This window comes from Cricetulus griseus, chromosome 2 (assembly GCF_003668045.3).
Source record: "Cricetulus griseus strain 17A/GY chromosome 2, alternate assembly CriGri-PICRH-1.0, whole genome shotgun sequence".
Taxonomy (NCBI): domain Eukaryota; kingdom Metazoa; phylum Chordata; class Mammalia; order Rodentia; family Cricetidae; genus Cricetulus; species Cricetulus griseus.
This window is the reverse complement of record NC_048595.1, coordinates 277,213,041-277,228,314: the sequence shown is the minus strand read 5'-3', so window position 1 is coordinate 277,228,314 and position 15,274 is coordinate 277,213,041. Positions and strand designations below refer to the sequence as shown.

Genomic DNA, 15,274 nt, shown 5'->3' with positions numbered 1-15,274 from the left:
AATGGGTGCTAGGGATCCAAATTCAGTTCCTCACGCTGTGAGGTAAGTGCTTTGTCCTCTGAGACATCCCCGGAGCCCTGGTGCGGATGTTTCTGACAACTTATGCTGGCTGTGCTCATTATATCAGATCATCCAGCTATTGTCACGCCCATGCTTTTGATATGTATGACATGTTCGAGAAGTGCTTTACCGTGCTTTCATATTGGTTTGTTCTGTGTCAGAATTTCCTGGAGAATTAATCCAACGAGAAAAGTGCCTTGTGAACCATGATAAATGATTGTTTGCTGACATCTGTTGACATTAAGGCTTCACTATGAGTGAACATATGTGTGTTACAACATTCTTATCCTCTACAAAGAAAAAAATTAGTTATTCAGTGGCGTAATGACTGTCAGTGTCTACTCAGGCAGGGGCAATTTTGATACTGCCATAGGTACTGCATTTTACTCAAGAGATATAGCTGCTTTGAAAAAATTAGGCTATTTAAAGTTGTTTATAAAATTTGATCCAAATAGAGGTTATCTTTGCTTTTAAACAGCTGAAACGTGACACAAAATTTTAATTGCCTTTTGCCAAATAAATTTTTTGCTGTTTTCTGGGAGGAAAAATGCTTATTTTATTTTACTTTAAAATGTCTAGAGTATGATCCTGAGGCATGTCCCCACCTCCTCACTTACCATTTTTTTGAGGCATGCTCCCATGTAGCCTAGGCTAGCCTCAAACTCACTATATACGGGAGAGTGAACTTGGCTTCTGATTCCACCAAGTCCACCTCTAAATTCCTTAGGGCTACAGGTGTGTACCGTCATCAGAGCAGCTTTCCTTTTTGTCTCTTGGGTCAAAGTTGTGAATTACATTCTTGTCCTGTACAGAACCTTGGGGACTTGTGGACACTACATGGGTAAGTCTTCAAAACATGTTTCTGACGAGGCTAGTTCATAATTTTGCACTGATTTACAAAGAATATTGTAAACCACATAAACCTCTTCAATTTCACCATCATTTATTTCTGATAAAACACTGGTCCCTGTTTTTACTGGGGGTAAAATGTGTTAGGAATGGTGACTTTCATTTTCAGGAAAGGATTTCTGAGACCTTGCACAATTTCTTTGTCTATGAATTTAAAAATGGAAGTGCTTGCCAGTGGGTTAGTTAAATAGACTCATAAAAGGTGAACAGTGGCTTCTCCAGGGCTCTGATTAATGTCCAGTGTGGACGTAACGTGGGAGCCAGAGAAACCCTGATGAGGGCCCTTCCTGCTCATCTGCTCACCAGGAAGGGTGTTCATCAGATTTTCTGGCAAGAGAAAAAGGGAGAGTCAGTAATTTGTTTGAGTGATTTACCCCCAAATAGGAATAAACCAACCAGAAGAAATCTGTAGAAACAACTCTGATATTTGCATTATTTTACAACAACAGAAAACAAGAAAACTGTTTACCTTTAATATAATCAAGAGGAAAGGTTTTTGGAGTTTTAATTACATTCAGTTCTCAGGGGCAGTTCCCATGGTTTGGGCAGAAATTTTTGTAAACTAGATGAATTACTGGAAAAAATTACATGAGACCATATGGAGTTACCATTATTATGATTTTGTCTGGAACCACAGTCTGCACAAAGCTGTTGTGCAAATCATCTGCACATGTTTCAGTAGTGTTCTACAAACCAGTGTGCAGATTTTCATGTAAGCTAGAAGGGTTGGGATTTGCTAGAGAAGAATCATAGAGCTGCTACTGAGTTGTGAACACCAACTGTGTGAGTTCCTGTGTTAAATCCTTTTAATGGACTATCTAATTGATTCCCTTGTAGCAACCCCATGAGGTTGTTAGGACTATTTGTCCTTTTTCTGCAAATGAGAAGACACAAGCACAGGTTGCTCAAATGATTTTCTCATTACTGACTGTGTACAAACAGTAAACAAGACACTCAGCCTTTTTGTATTGTTAGATTCCACATCTGGAGTCTACTAACCAACCTGGAGTAAAAAATACCTGAGAAATTGCATCTGCACCAAACATGTAGGTTTTCCCCTGTTACTAGTTCTTAAATGATAAAGTGCTACAACTATGTATGTCAACTTGACGTCATATTAAGTAGCCTAAGGAACCTAGAGATAACTAGAAGTATACTGAGGATGTGTAAATGATGCACCACTTTATGTAAGAACATGAACATCCCTGGATCCAGAGGGGTGACTGTGTGACTTGGAATGAAGTCTGATTCTAAATCATGGGGTTGAACTTGAGGTCTTCCAGGACAGCAGCATGATGAATACATAGAGGAGGGTTTCACCAGATGATGTCATGGTTTTGAGTATCACAGGTAGGTAAAGAAAGAAGAAAAATTAATGTGGCAGTTAGATGATTTCATTTCAAGTCTCCAGTGGAGTACTGAGGACAAATTCCATATTATGGTGTTCCGGATGAAGAGTAATAGGGAATGGGAGTGTTGGGTGAAGGCAGGCTAGACATAGAAAAGGTATTTTAAAAGAAATTATGGGGCACTTGACCTCTGAGCTCCTGGAATCACTGTGTCCGCACAGTCTGGAACTGTGATTTGGCCACCGTGGGAACAAGAGAGGGTCTGTTGTAACCTGTAGAGTAACTTTGGAAGACTATATCAAAATAGAGAAAATTGGATAAGGTACTAATGGTGTGTTGTAGACACAGGACTACTGGCCAGATAGTGGCCATGAAGAAAAATCAGACTTGAAAGTGAGGAAGAAGGAGTGCCCAATTCTGCAATCCAGGAAATTTGTCTATTGAAAGAACTTTGCCATCCAAATATAGTCAGTTTTCAGGATGTATCTAATTTTTGAATTCCTGTCTATGGATCTCAAGAAGTGCTTTGATTCTATCCCTCCTGGTCAGTTCTTGGATTCTTCCCTTGTTAAGAGTTACTCATACCAAATCCTCCAGGGGAGTGTTTTGTCATTTCTGAAGAGTTCTTCACAGAGACTTGAAACCTCAAAATCTATTGATCAATGACAAAGAAACAATTAAATTGGATGATTTTGGCCTTTTCAGAGCCTTTGGGATAACTATTAGAGTCCACACACGAGGTAGTGACACTGTGGTACAGATCTCTAGAAGTGTTGCTGGGATCAGGTCGTTACTCCACCCCTGGACATCTGGAGTATAGGCACCGTATTTGCAGAACTGGCAACTAAGAGCCCGCTTTTCCATGGTGATTCAGAGATTGACCAGCTCTTCAGTATTTTCAGAGCTCTGGGGACTCCTAACAAGGAAGTGTGGCCAGAAGTAGTCTCTGCAGGACTACAAGAACACGTTTCCCAAGTGGAGGCCAGGGAGCCTGGCATCCCGTGTCAAGAATCTGGATGAAAATCGCTTGGCCGGTTGTGGTGGCACACACCAGTAGGATTTGCTGAAGGAGGCAGAGGCAGGAGGATCACGAGTTCGAGGCCAGCCTGGGTTACACATTTAGCCAGGAGTTGGTGGCACATGCCTTTAATCCCAGCACTCGGGAGGCAGAGGCAGGTGGATCTCTGTGAGTTTGAGGCCAGTCTGGTCTCCAGAGTGAGTGCCAGGATAGGCTCCAAAGCTACACAGAGAAACCCTGTCTCGAAAAACAAACAAACAAACAAACAAACAAACAAAAACAAAAAAAAAAGAAAAAGAAAATGGCTTGGATTTGCTCTCAAAAATGCTAGTGTATGATCCTGCCAAACAAATCTCTGGCAAAATGGCTCCAAAGCACCCGTACTTTGATGACTTGAACAATCAGATTAAGATGTAGCTTTTTGTGGAGTCCCTGCTTGCTGTGGCAGGGCCAGATAGTGGCATTTACTGTTGGCTCTCCCCCATATTGTATATTTTTCTGTGGAGTCCCTGCTTGCTGTGGCATGGTCAGATAGTGGCATTTCCCATTGGCTCTCTTCCTATCTTGTATATTTTTCTTCTGTTAGCTTGTAAACCATCATCTAGACTTTTCTTAATTTCATACATATAGCTTAATTAACATGTAAATATTGTTCCATATGATTTTTTTTTGATTTTTTGAGACAGGGTTTCTCTGTGTAGCTTTGGAGCATATCCTGGCACTTGCTCTGGAGACCAGGCTGGCCTCGAACTCACAGAGATCCGCCTGCCTCTGCCTCCCGAATGCTGGGATTAAAGGCGTACACCACCAATGCCCAGCATTCCATATGAATTTAAATATAATAATTCTGTATAAAAAAAGAAATTGTGGTATAGCTGGGACTGCTGACATAGGCTGATATTCTCAGATACTCAAGGGCCTGTTGCAGGATGATTATAAACTAGGGACTTACCTGGGATACTGAATGAATTCAAGGCCAGTTTGGGCAATTTAGTAAAACCCTGTCTCTAAATAAAATAATCACGAAGTAGCTGGGGAAAGAGATCAGTGGTAGAGCACTTGCCTAGCCAGCATGCTTGGAGCCCTAGGTTCAATGTATACGTGGTGGGGACAGTTGGAAAACTAGGGTGGCTTAAGGCAGAGATTTGGAGGAGAATCCTATGTTATAGCAAAGGATTTGCAAAAGTAAACACAGTTAAGAACCAGAAAAACAATCTATTTATGTGTATAAGTACTCTCGGTTTTTTCAAGTACATTAAAATGATGTTATTTTATTATTGATTTACTTAACTAGATATTCTATATACCCTACAGTGTAATGTATTGGGTGGGGGGCAGGAGTGATGGCTCAGCAGGTAAAAGCTCCTGCACAACCCTGACAACCTGAGTTCAATCCTTGGATCCCATGGAGGAAAAGTCTGGCTCCTGAGACGTTTCCTCTAACCTCTCTATGTGCTCTGTAGCACAAGGACAGGGCATTCACAAGTCATATGCATGCACATGCAGAATAGTAATAATAGACAACACTTTTGAATTAAGTCAGGCTATTCTACAGATTCCTTTATTGCAAAAGATGATGTATTTGCCATGGGAAGTATTTACTTCTCCCCATTTTTCATAACTAATAGAATTTCCACCGTACTCCGATGCTCAGCCATGCTTGTGCTGTTAATTGTAGGTAATGAGATGAGTGAAATATTTTGGAATAAGTTGCCATGAAAGCATCAACTTTTCTCCTAAAAAAGGGACATTCAACTAATTGGCATATGCTTTGCCCCCTTTGGGGTTCCAGATATGAAGCTGAGGAGTCACACTCTATGGATGAGTTGACAAGCATGGTAACAGAGTCTGTGTATGCAGGGTGACAATGCTTTGGATTTTACAAGGAACTTAGTATTGACTGGTTCTGGGATGTCTGGTCTTCCATCCTCATTCTGTGGGACAGACTTCTGTTTAAGTCACCACTGTAGTTGGATTATCTTTTATTCTACCCCCATGTTGGAATGCTGAAATGTAGTTGTTGTTTTTACTATTTACTCTTGAGGGCACCACTACCCAGCTCTCCAAAAAATCATACAGAAACTTAATTCTTAGTTATGAATGCCTGGCTTTAGCTTGGCTTGTGTCACAGTCTGCCCCAACGGATCAGCTGGGTTACCTGAGTAGGGGTGTGATGACTGAGAAAAGGCAGCACACCGGACAGCCCCAAGTTTAATTTAGACTCTGCTTATATATGGACTAGAGGCAAAGCAGAACAAAGAGCAGCATAGTCAATTAACCAGCTCCCTGCACTGTCCTTGAATGGAGGGACAGCCAGGTTCACTATCTATCTCATGAGTCCTGCTAGCAGTAAGCAGCTTCATTTCCTATCTCTTATGTGCCTTGGCTGGCATCAGAAGCTTCTTAGTTAGACAATATGCTCTATTCCATGAGCTTAATCAGAGCTTTCTCACGGCTCTCAAGGAGACTGAAACAAGCAAGCTTGAACTCTAATGTCTTATAAATCACAATTCTAGAACATATCTCTGTAGGTAAACATTATGAAACTGTTTCTTAGAATTTGCCGTCACTGTGAATAACACAGATTTGGGACTACATATGAATAAAATTATTAATTAATATTAATTAATATTAAAATAATTAATATTAAAATTATTATTAGACTCCAGATGGAAACTTGTGAGCTCCCACAGGCTTTTTTTGCCAGCTTTTCTTATCTTAAGTTAACTGTCTACTTTTGCCCCTGGGCTTTTATCTTTTCTTACTTTGTATATCTTACTTTGACTCTTACTCTGGGGGTGGCTGGGTTGCTGGCCCCTGATGTCCTCCTCTCCTTGTTCTTTCTTGCTTCCTTTTCATCTTCTCCCAGATTTCTCCTTCTACTTATCTTCTCTGCCTGCCAGCCTCACCTATCTTTTCTCCTGCCTCACTATTGGCTGTTCAGCTCTTTCTTAGACCATCAGGTATTTCAGACAGGCAAAAGAATCACAGCTTCACAGAGTTAAACAAAACCATAAGCAAAAGCAACACATCTTTACATCATTGAACCAATATTCCAGAGCATTATCAAATGTAATATACTTTAAAATATTCTATAACACACCACCATTAATAATTTTATTCATATGTAGTCCCAAATCTGTGTTACTCCCAGTGATGGCAAATTCTAAGAAACAGTTTCATAATGTTTACCTACAGAGATATGTTCTAGAATTGTATTATTAGGCAATTTCATCATTGTAGAAACATCAAGAGTATACTACAGGAACCAAGACAATAACCTCAGTAATGGTATAATTTTATGGGGTCACCCTCATAAATGCAGTGTATGATGGGATAAAATCTCTGTATGACTTGAACTCCCTAGTTAAGTAAACCCCCTTTTATATTACATCGCATTGAAAGGCCTTAAAACAATGTGGTTTAACAATTTTTAAGAATAATTTAGTGTTTAAAAATTGCATTTGAATGCTCAGTCCTCTATCACAGCTTTGCATGCCTGGTTTCTTTCCAGTAACTAGATCAGGGCCCACGTGATGCTCATTGTAGCTGCATGTCTGTAACACTCATGAAATACATTGTGTGTTGGAAGCCGAAGCATAGAACAGAGAGGGTTTTGACAGCAGAACTAGATCAACTGAAGGGAATGCTTTATTAAACTACTTAATCTATGTTGTAAAAGAAACATTAATTGAAGAGATATTTCATGCCAAAATACTTACTGTGAAACTGCTAAGATGAATGTTTGCCAGGCTGTATTAGGGTGGAGTTGAAAGCAAGATAATCCTCCATGTTCTGAGGAATTCCCAGGATCGGTATGGTGGCGCTATGTTCTCTGCATCCAAACATTGGCTGTACTGAGATATAGCTACCTGGGAGGACACTGGCTTGTGAGTCATTGTTCCTAGTGCACCTGTTGTTTATATAAACAGGTGATATGGAAGCTTTTTGATAGGCTTCTAGGTATGTCAAATGAAGCAGCAAAACATGAGCATTTGCTTTATTTTTTTTTAATTAATTTTTTTTGTGTGTTCACATGTGTATGTATGTGGGCACTTCTGTGCCATAGCACATGTATGAAGGTCAGAATATAACCCTCAGGAGTTGGTTCTGTTCTTCCATCATGTAGATCTCAGGGATGGAACTCATGTTGTCAGGCTTGGTGGAAAGTACTCTTACCTGCTGAGTCATCTCATAGACCTAGTGTTTGCCTTATTTAGCCAGACTAATTAATGTAAGTGCTTCATCTACTTTTAAACCTTGGAGTTGTGTTCTTGTGCTGAAACGAAGGGAAATCACTAGTCAGTTCTGGGAGAGCTATGGAGAGAGAAAAATGACCTGTCAATTGGACCACAAAAAGTCTAGACACAACTATATCATTGTTTTAATGGCAATAGGAAAACCAACATTAAAATGTATTAGACCAATTAGATAAAAATTTATTAAGCTCATTAATAAACATCTCTGTGTGTGACATAGACAGTAAATGCAGAATGCTGCAAATATATCCTGTCATTCATAATAGATGACATCAATAAACTGGCCTTCTTTGTTTCATCCCTTGAACCACAGTGCAAATAGCAACCAAGCAACTGACCCTTTCACAATAGATTTTGGTTTCTTGCTAAGTTATAGTTCCACTGAATGTGTAATCAATAATTTGGTTTTGATGCTTTGAGTCAAACTATTAAGCGGAATTTAAGTTTCTGATTTTCTCTAGAAATTATACAGGAGAACTTGGTTATTGTATTTAATTTTAAATGGAAGTGTAACTGATGGGTAAAAGTATTATTTGATGAATATTTCCCATAAGCTTGGCTTGGTGCATTGAAACATTAGTCCCCAGGGTTGCCCTATAGGTGGCCCTTTAGGTTACTGGCATTTACTCTTGATTGGAGTAATGTGACTCTGGTTTCCTCCTCTTGTTCCTGCTTCTTGCTTCCTGGCTTATGAGGTGAGCAGTTCAGTTTACCACAGCCTCTCCACTGTTGCCAGAGGCTGGAGCACTGAATGAGCAGGCGTGGAAGCTTCCTGCACTATGGAACAAAGTAAATCTTTGGTCTCTTAAGTTAAATATCTCAGGTATTTCATTATAGTGGGAGAACTCATGAGTATGCCTTATTACTGATTAAAGGTAGATATCTTTCAGTTCTCTCCTTACCCAAGCCATGAAATGGAGTTGTATTCTTGTGCATTGCTTTGGTAAGTAATGAGCAGTGTGGACTATAAAGTTGTGGCTCTCTACCCATTGGATTAATTTGGTCTCATCGTTGTCTGCTTTGAATTGTTCTCATTCATACATTGTTGTGTTCCTCATCATATGTGTCAATCACAGCCTAAGACCCACCCCTCTATCATAAATCCTAAGTTCTAGTTCTCTCTGATGTATCCTGCTCCAGTGCTTTCCATCTTCAACCTTCTCCATCTTTGAAAGACTATCCTAATTTTCTTTATAATGAGCCAGTGCTTCTGTTTAAACACCACCTTGTAATCATCACACTTGGAAAATGACACCAAGACACAGCTTCTCTACAATCTTTAAATATTCTGTGTATCATTTATGCCATTTACAATTTCATAATTTAACATGTTTAGATAATGGTTGCCTTGTAAAAATCATATCTAACGAGCAAGTTCATTCCTGGTAGCAGTCATGTTTCAAACTTCATTGGTTACCTCATCTATCAGGAGTGGATAAAAACAAACAGCTTTCCATAACATTTTGCTCTTAGTTGGGTTAAACTCTGGAGTATTTTCTGTATATAAGAGTAACAGTGTACTAGGGCTGCAGTAAGCAGGGAACACAGGCTGTGTGGCTCAAATAGCAGAAATTTATCTCCCAGTGGTTCTAATGACTAGAAGTGCTATGTTAGATGTTGGCAGATTTCCCTTTTGGTCAGAACCATTCAGCTTGCACATGACTATATTCTCAATGCTTATATGAGGAGGTGTCGGGAGAGAAGGGTTAGGGTTTCTTGTTCTTATTTTCCTGATAGGAACTTCAGATAGGTTATATCGTGGCCTGCCCTTCCTATCTCATCTTTCCTTCATTATTTCCTATTTCCAATTATGGGCTTATGGAGTTAGGGCTTCAGTATGTGGAATTTGGAGAGACACAATTCAATCCATGCCTATGAGGTATTACATGATTAGTAAATATCTTTTGGAAAGAAGTCTCCCCACCCACCCCCAATGAGGTCTGCCTCCTTTATCATATTGCTTAGATTTAAGTAGAAAAAAAAGCTTCCATTATCCCCTTTTCCCTAATCATAGAGATTTTCCTTCTGACATTGTTGGGCCTGTTTGGCAGGTGTTTAAAGTGAAGCATTTCCTTACAATCCTGAGCTGAACCAACCTAGGCTCTTTGGGAGTTTTCCCCTGGAGAGCTCTTCTGGAGTCGAGAGAGTGAGTCCAGAAGGCTGAGCCATGTTAATTGCACCCCCTGTTCTTTCCTGTATGCCTCAGGCTTGCCTTCGAGAGGACCAAAGCATTGAAGTAGGTTTCCAAACAACTGTCTTGAGAATTCACTTATTTTCTCGAAGAATCCAGAGTGTGGTTGCTAATGACAACAAATGAGGCCAGAGCAATTTTTGTACAGAGATGTTAGTCCACTAACTTGTAATTCTATCAAATTATTGCTTTAAGGCTGTGTGGCTCATTTGCAACTAAAAAGTCTGGACAAGTTTTCATGTACAGATAAACAGAAAGGCTGATGATTATGTATTCTACATTCATTGTACTACCCGCCCCCAACAGCAGCACAGAGCATTATACCAAATGTCTATTACTGTGATGACTCTGTCATGCTTGATTTTTTTTCCTCCCTGGTACTTGAAATTCTAGCTTTGTTAAAATAATGTCTTCATGTATTTTTATTATAAATATTTTGAACTCCCAATTACTAGTCATGTACATTTATGTAGCATAATGTGATATTTTAATTTATATGCATGAGTGACTGGATGAATCAAGTTAATTAAAGCACCATATATCACTATTTTTGTGGAGAAGCTTTTGGTGTTTACTCTTAGTGATTCTAAAATACAAATGTTTTACTATTACCATCCTTCTATGCAGTAGATCTCGAAAACTCACTGTTCTTGTCCAAGTGAGTCTGTATACTTTGAACAAACCTCATTATTCCTCCTGACCCCTCCAGCCTCTGGTAACCACTTTCTTACTTTTTGTTTTTTATGAGTACAGATTATTTAGATTCCTCATGTAAGTATGATCTTGAGTTGTCTTTTGGTGCCTGTCTATTCTGCTTAGCCAGAGGTATTACAGACTAATGGATGTTACTTCAAATGATGGGGTTGTCTTTTTATGCTGATCAGAATCCCTTACGTATATGAACCAGATTTCCTTTATTTGTGATGACAGACACTCAGGCTGATGATATGTCTTGGCTATCATGAATGATGCTGTATGGGATTTAGGAATTTAGATATCTCTCTTGTGTATTAATTTCAGTTGATTTGACTGGATATATCTAGAAGTGGGTTGCTGCTGCTTATGGTTTATATTTAGCTTTCTGTGGTATCTCTTTGCCATGATGACTGTATGAATTTGAGTGTCGACTAGCAATGTTGTGAGCTTTGCTTTATTCACTAATGCTGGCAATCTTCTAGCTTCTGCAATAGCCAATTCTGACTGGTGTAAAGTGATGGCATCATCTTACCTTAAATTTGTGTTTCTCAAATTATTACTAGTGTTGAGTATTTTTCATGACTTCTTGGACATTTTGAAGTTTTCTTTTGAAAAGTTTGCCATTCAGAAATTTTTAGTTTAGTATGTGAAGTCATAAGTTTCTTTTTAAAATTTTAATTAGAAAGAAGATTATTTTACATATCAATCCCAGGTCCCTCTGCCCCTCCTCCTCCCTTACCGCCCCCTCTACTAATACCCTACCTATCCTATACCCTTTCTGCTCCCCAGGGAGAGTGAGGCCTTCCATGGGGGGGGTCTTCAAAGTCTGTCACATCCTTTGGGATAGGGTCTAGGCCAACCCCCTTGTTGTGTCTAGGCTCAGGGACTATCCCTCTATGTGGGATGGGCTCCCCAAGTCCATTGCTATGCTAGGGATAAGTACTGATCCACTACAAGGGGCCCCATAGATTTCCAAGGTCTCCATCCTCACTGACACCCACATTCAGGGGGTCTGGATCAATCCCATGCTGGTTTCCCAGATATCAGTCTGGGGACCAAGAGCTCTCTGTTGTTCAGGTCAGCTGTTGCTGTGGGTTTCACAGCCTGGTCTGGACCCCTTTGCTCATCACTCATCTTTCTCTGAAGCTGGATTCCAGTTCAGTTCAGTGATTAGTTGTGGGTGTCTGCTTCTACTTCCACCAGCTGCTGGATGAAGGCTATAGGATGGCATATATGTCAGTCATCAGTCTCATAATTAGGGGAGGGCATTTAAGGTAGCCTCTCCTCCATTGCTTAGATTGTTAGCTGGTGCCATCTTTGTAGATCTCCAGACATTTCCCTAGTGCCTGATTTCTCTGTAAACCAAAAATGTCTCCCTCTAATATGATATCTCCATTCTTGTTATCATCTATTCTTCCCCTGACTCAAGCTTTCAGCTCCCTCATGTCCTCTGCAGCTCTCTTCTTCTCCTCTTCTCATTCTCCTAGCTCCCTCTCCCCTCCTTGAAGTCATGAGTTTCTTTGTGGCATCATTATACTTCGTTCTCACTCATCACCCTTCTCCACTGACCTTTCCTATGATCCCCCTTTCCAGATGTTCCCTTTCTTCTTCTAGTTAATCCTACCTTCTGTTTTCTTATTACATTTATTATATTACCTTCTGTATCTCCCCTGAGATCTTTTCCTTTCCTCTCTTGATCCACTTCTTAGTTTTGTGATCTGTTATTTTGAATCTGAGAATTCTATATGTGAGAAAAAATGTCTTAGGCACAAGTCTGGCTTATTTCACTCAATGTATGGTTTCTGGTTGCATCCATTTGCCTATAAATGCCATGGTTTTGTTTTTCTTTACAACTGCAGAGAATTCCATTGTGTATCATACTATCTCTTTCTTGTCTATTAATCAAGTGATAGGGATCTAGCTAGATCAGTTCCATTTCCAGGCTGTTGTGTAGAATGCAGCTATAACATGAGTGTTGTGTAGAATGCAGTCATAACATGAATGTTTGAAATTCTTTGTGGCATGCTGGCTTAGAGTCCTTCAGGTGTATTCATGAGTGGTGTATCTGTACTATGTGGCAATAGTAGTTTTGGTTTTGTGTGGAGCCTCTGTATGGGTTTCTATAGGAGCTGCATGAATTTACATTCTCACAGGTGGTGAATCAGAGCTCCTTTCCCAGATCCTCAAAGCATTGGTTGTCATTTATTTTCTGTGTATGTTCATGTGCATGTGTGCCGGTGCCTTCCTCCTGTGTGCGTGCGTGTGCTTGTGCGTGTGTGCGTGTGTGCGTGTGTGCGTGTGTGTAGACCAGAGGACAATTTTAGAGCTCTTCCTCAGTTTTTTTTTTTCCTTTTTCCTTTAGAGACAGGGTCTCTTAATGAGCCTGAAGTTCACTGATTCAGCTAGGCAGTCTAGAAAGTGTTATCCAGTTATCTGTGGATGTCTGTGTCCCCAGTGAGGAAGTTACAAATGTGAGCTGCTGTTGCTAGGCTTTTGTGTGAGTGCTGGGGATTTGAACTCAGATACTCACATTTGTGTGGCAAGCACTTTATCGACCCACTTGTCTCCCTAGCCCTTCACTGTTCCTACAAGAAAGCCATTTTGACTGAGGTGAGATGGAATCTCATAGTAGTTCTAATTTTCATTTCCTGGATGGCTGGGGCTATTGAACGCTTTCCAATATTTATTGGCCATTTGCATTTCTTCTTTTATGAACTGTCTATGAAGTCCATTAACTCATTTATTGATTGGATGACTTAGGTTTTAGGTGTTTAATTTTTACAGCTTTTTATGTACCCTGAGTATTAATCCCTTGCCTGGTGTGTAGTTGGCAAATATTTTTTCCCCTAATTCTCTAGATTGTTTCTTCACTCTGGTGATTGCTTCCTTTGATTTGTAAAAGCTTTTTAACATCAGGCAATCCCATTTGTCAATATTTGACATTATTTCCTATGCTATTGGAATCCTGTCTATGTATGTATCTTTACTAAAGATTTATTTTTGAATTAATTGTGTGTCTATATGTATTTGCACATGAGAGTGCAGGTGCCTGGGAAGACCAAAAGATGTAATCTGAATCCCTAGGGCTGGATTTATAGGGGGTGACCTAGGTGCTGAAAACCAGATTCAGGTCCTCTGGAAGTGCAGTTAGAGCTCTTAACTGCTAATGCATCAATCCAGCCCAGCTCCTGTCCTTATACCTTGAAGTGTTTCACCCTTGTTTTCTTGTAGCAGTTTGAAAGTTTGAAATTTTGAGATCTTACATGAAGGTTTTTGATACACCTTGGATTCATTTTTATGAAAGGAAAGGGATATGAATCCAGTTTCATTCTCCTGAATGTAGAAACCCAGTTTCCCAGCACTGCTTGTCAGCCTTTTTTTTTTTCTCTCTCTCTCTCTAAAGGATGCCTTTGAGAGCTTGGCAACAGGTAGATTGCTCCAACCAACTGGTTTTCTCAGTCTTATATTGCAGTGTTCTGATCTGGTTTTTTTTTTTTTTTTTTTTTTTTGTTTTGTTTTTTTTGTGCCAGCACCATGTTGCCTTTGTTCTTGTGGTTCTGGAATGTACTCTGAGGTCTAGCATGTGGTACATCCAGGGTTGCCTTAGCTCTTCAAGGCCTTTTGTGCTTCCGTAAGAATTTGGGGATTGTTTTCTCTAGTTCTCTGAAGAATGCCATTGGGATTTAGATGGGGATGTAGTCAGTCTGTTGTTGCTTTCAGTCATGTAACCATTTCTCCCAATAGGCAATCTTTTGCATTCAAGTTTCCTGATATTTTCCCATTTGTTGAAGAGATTGTCTTTTCCCCTTTTTGTGTTCTGGGTACCTTTGTTGAAATCACCTTCCTGTATGTGCTTGTTTCATTTCAGTTTTAATTCAAAGATTCTAATCACAGTATTCTTTATCAGTGTAATCCTCTAATTATTTTCAATACATAATTGTCATAAGTGAGCTGGACTTTTAAAAACTCCATATCTACCTGAATTAGTACAAAACTTCCTTCATCTCCTAATGGGGTCTTTGTCTTGCTAACTTTTATCAGTTTTTCTTTTGTCATTATCATGGCCTGTTGTCCATTTAAATTTTGCATTTAATTTGTGCATCTTAATGATTGAGCAGTTTAATGAGATAAAATCTTGTAAGTAAATATGTTCTATGCAAGTCATACTTATGATTTCCTATTGTAATTGCTTTCTTTCGCAGAACTTCATTCCATCTGTTTGTGCAGGTTCTGTAACTTGTAAAACACTCTACCAAGGGTTATCTTTGAATGCTGGTCCGACTTCCCACCATATGTAAAGGGAATCTGCTCTCTGATCCTAAGGTGAGGTAGGATGGAAACCCTCTCTGGATGCCTGCATAGTGAGAAGGGTTTATATCCTCAGAGCCATCCTTGGCTTTATTATTTTGATATTGCTCAGCCTGACAAATATGATTTCTTGTAGTTTTGCCTATAGCAAGTCAGCATAAGCAAATAATTCTGTTTTTAAATAAATTTTCTTTAGTGTACCCTCGATTTTCTCTTCTCATTAGAATTCCTTGTGGGAATATAATGGGTTATAATGACGTTTGGAGAAAAGAGAATAATTACAAGTGCAAACATCTTTGCCTTGTAATGTTTTCCTTTGGTGGTCTCTTGGCCAGGGTGTCTGTCATCCTATTTTACCTTTGACAGTTTGTTAACTGGGCTTCTCTCTTTTGTTCTGACATAGTCTTCTCTTCAACCTCTGTGTATCTTTCTCTATTCTCTCTCTTACTTTTACCTCTGCCCTTTATCCTATTATGTGCGACAC

At 39.6% G+C, this 15,274-nt stretch overlaps 1 protein-coding gene and 1 pseudogene across 1 annotated transcript in view; both read left to right on the top strand.

Moving 5' to 3' along the window:
* Positions 1-15,274, top strand: part of Epm2a (EPM2A glucan phosphatase, laforin) — a 98,147-nt gene that overhangs the window by 12,202 nt on the left and 70,671 nt on the right.
* Positions 2-3,805, top strand: LOC100766722 (annotated as a pseudogene).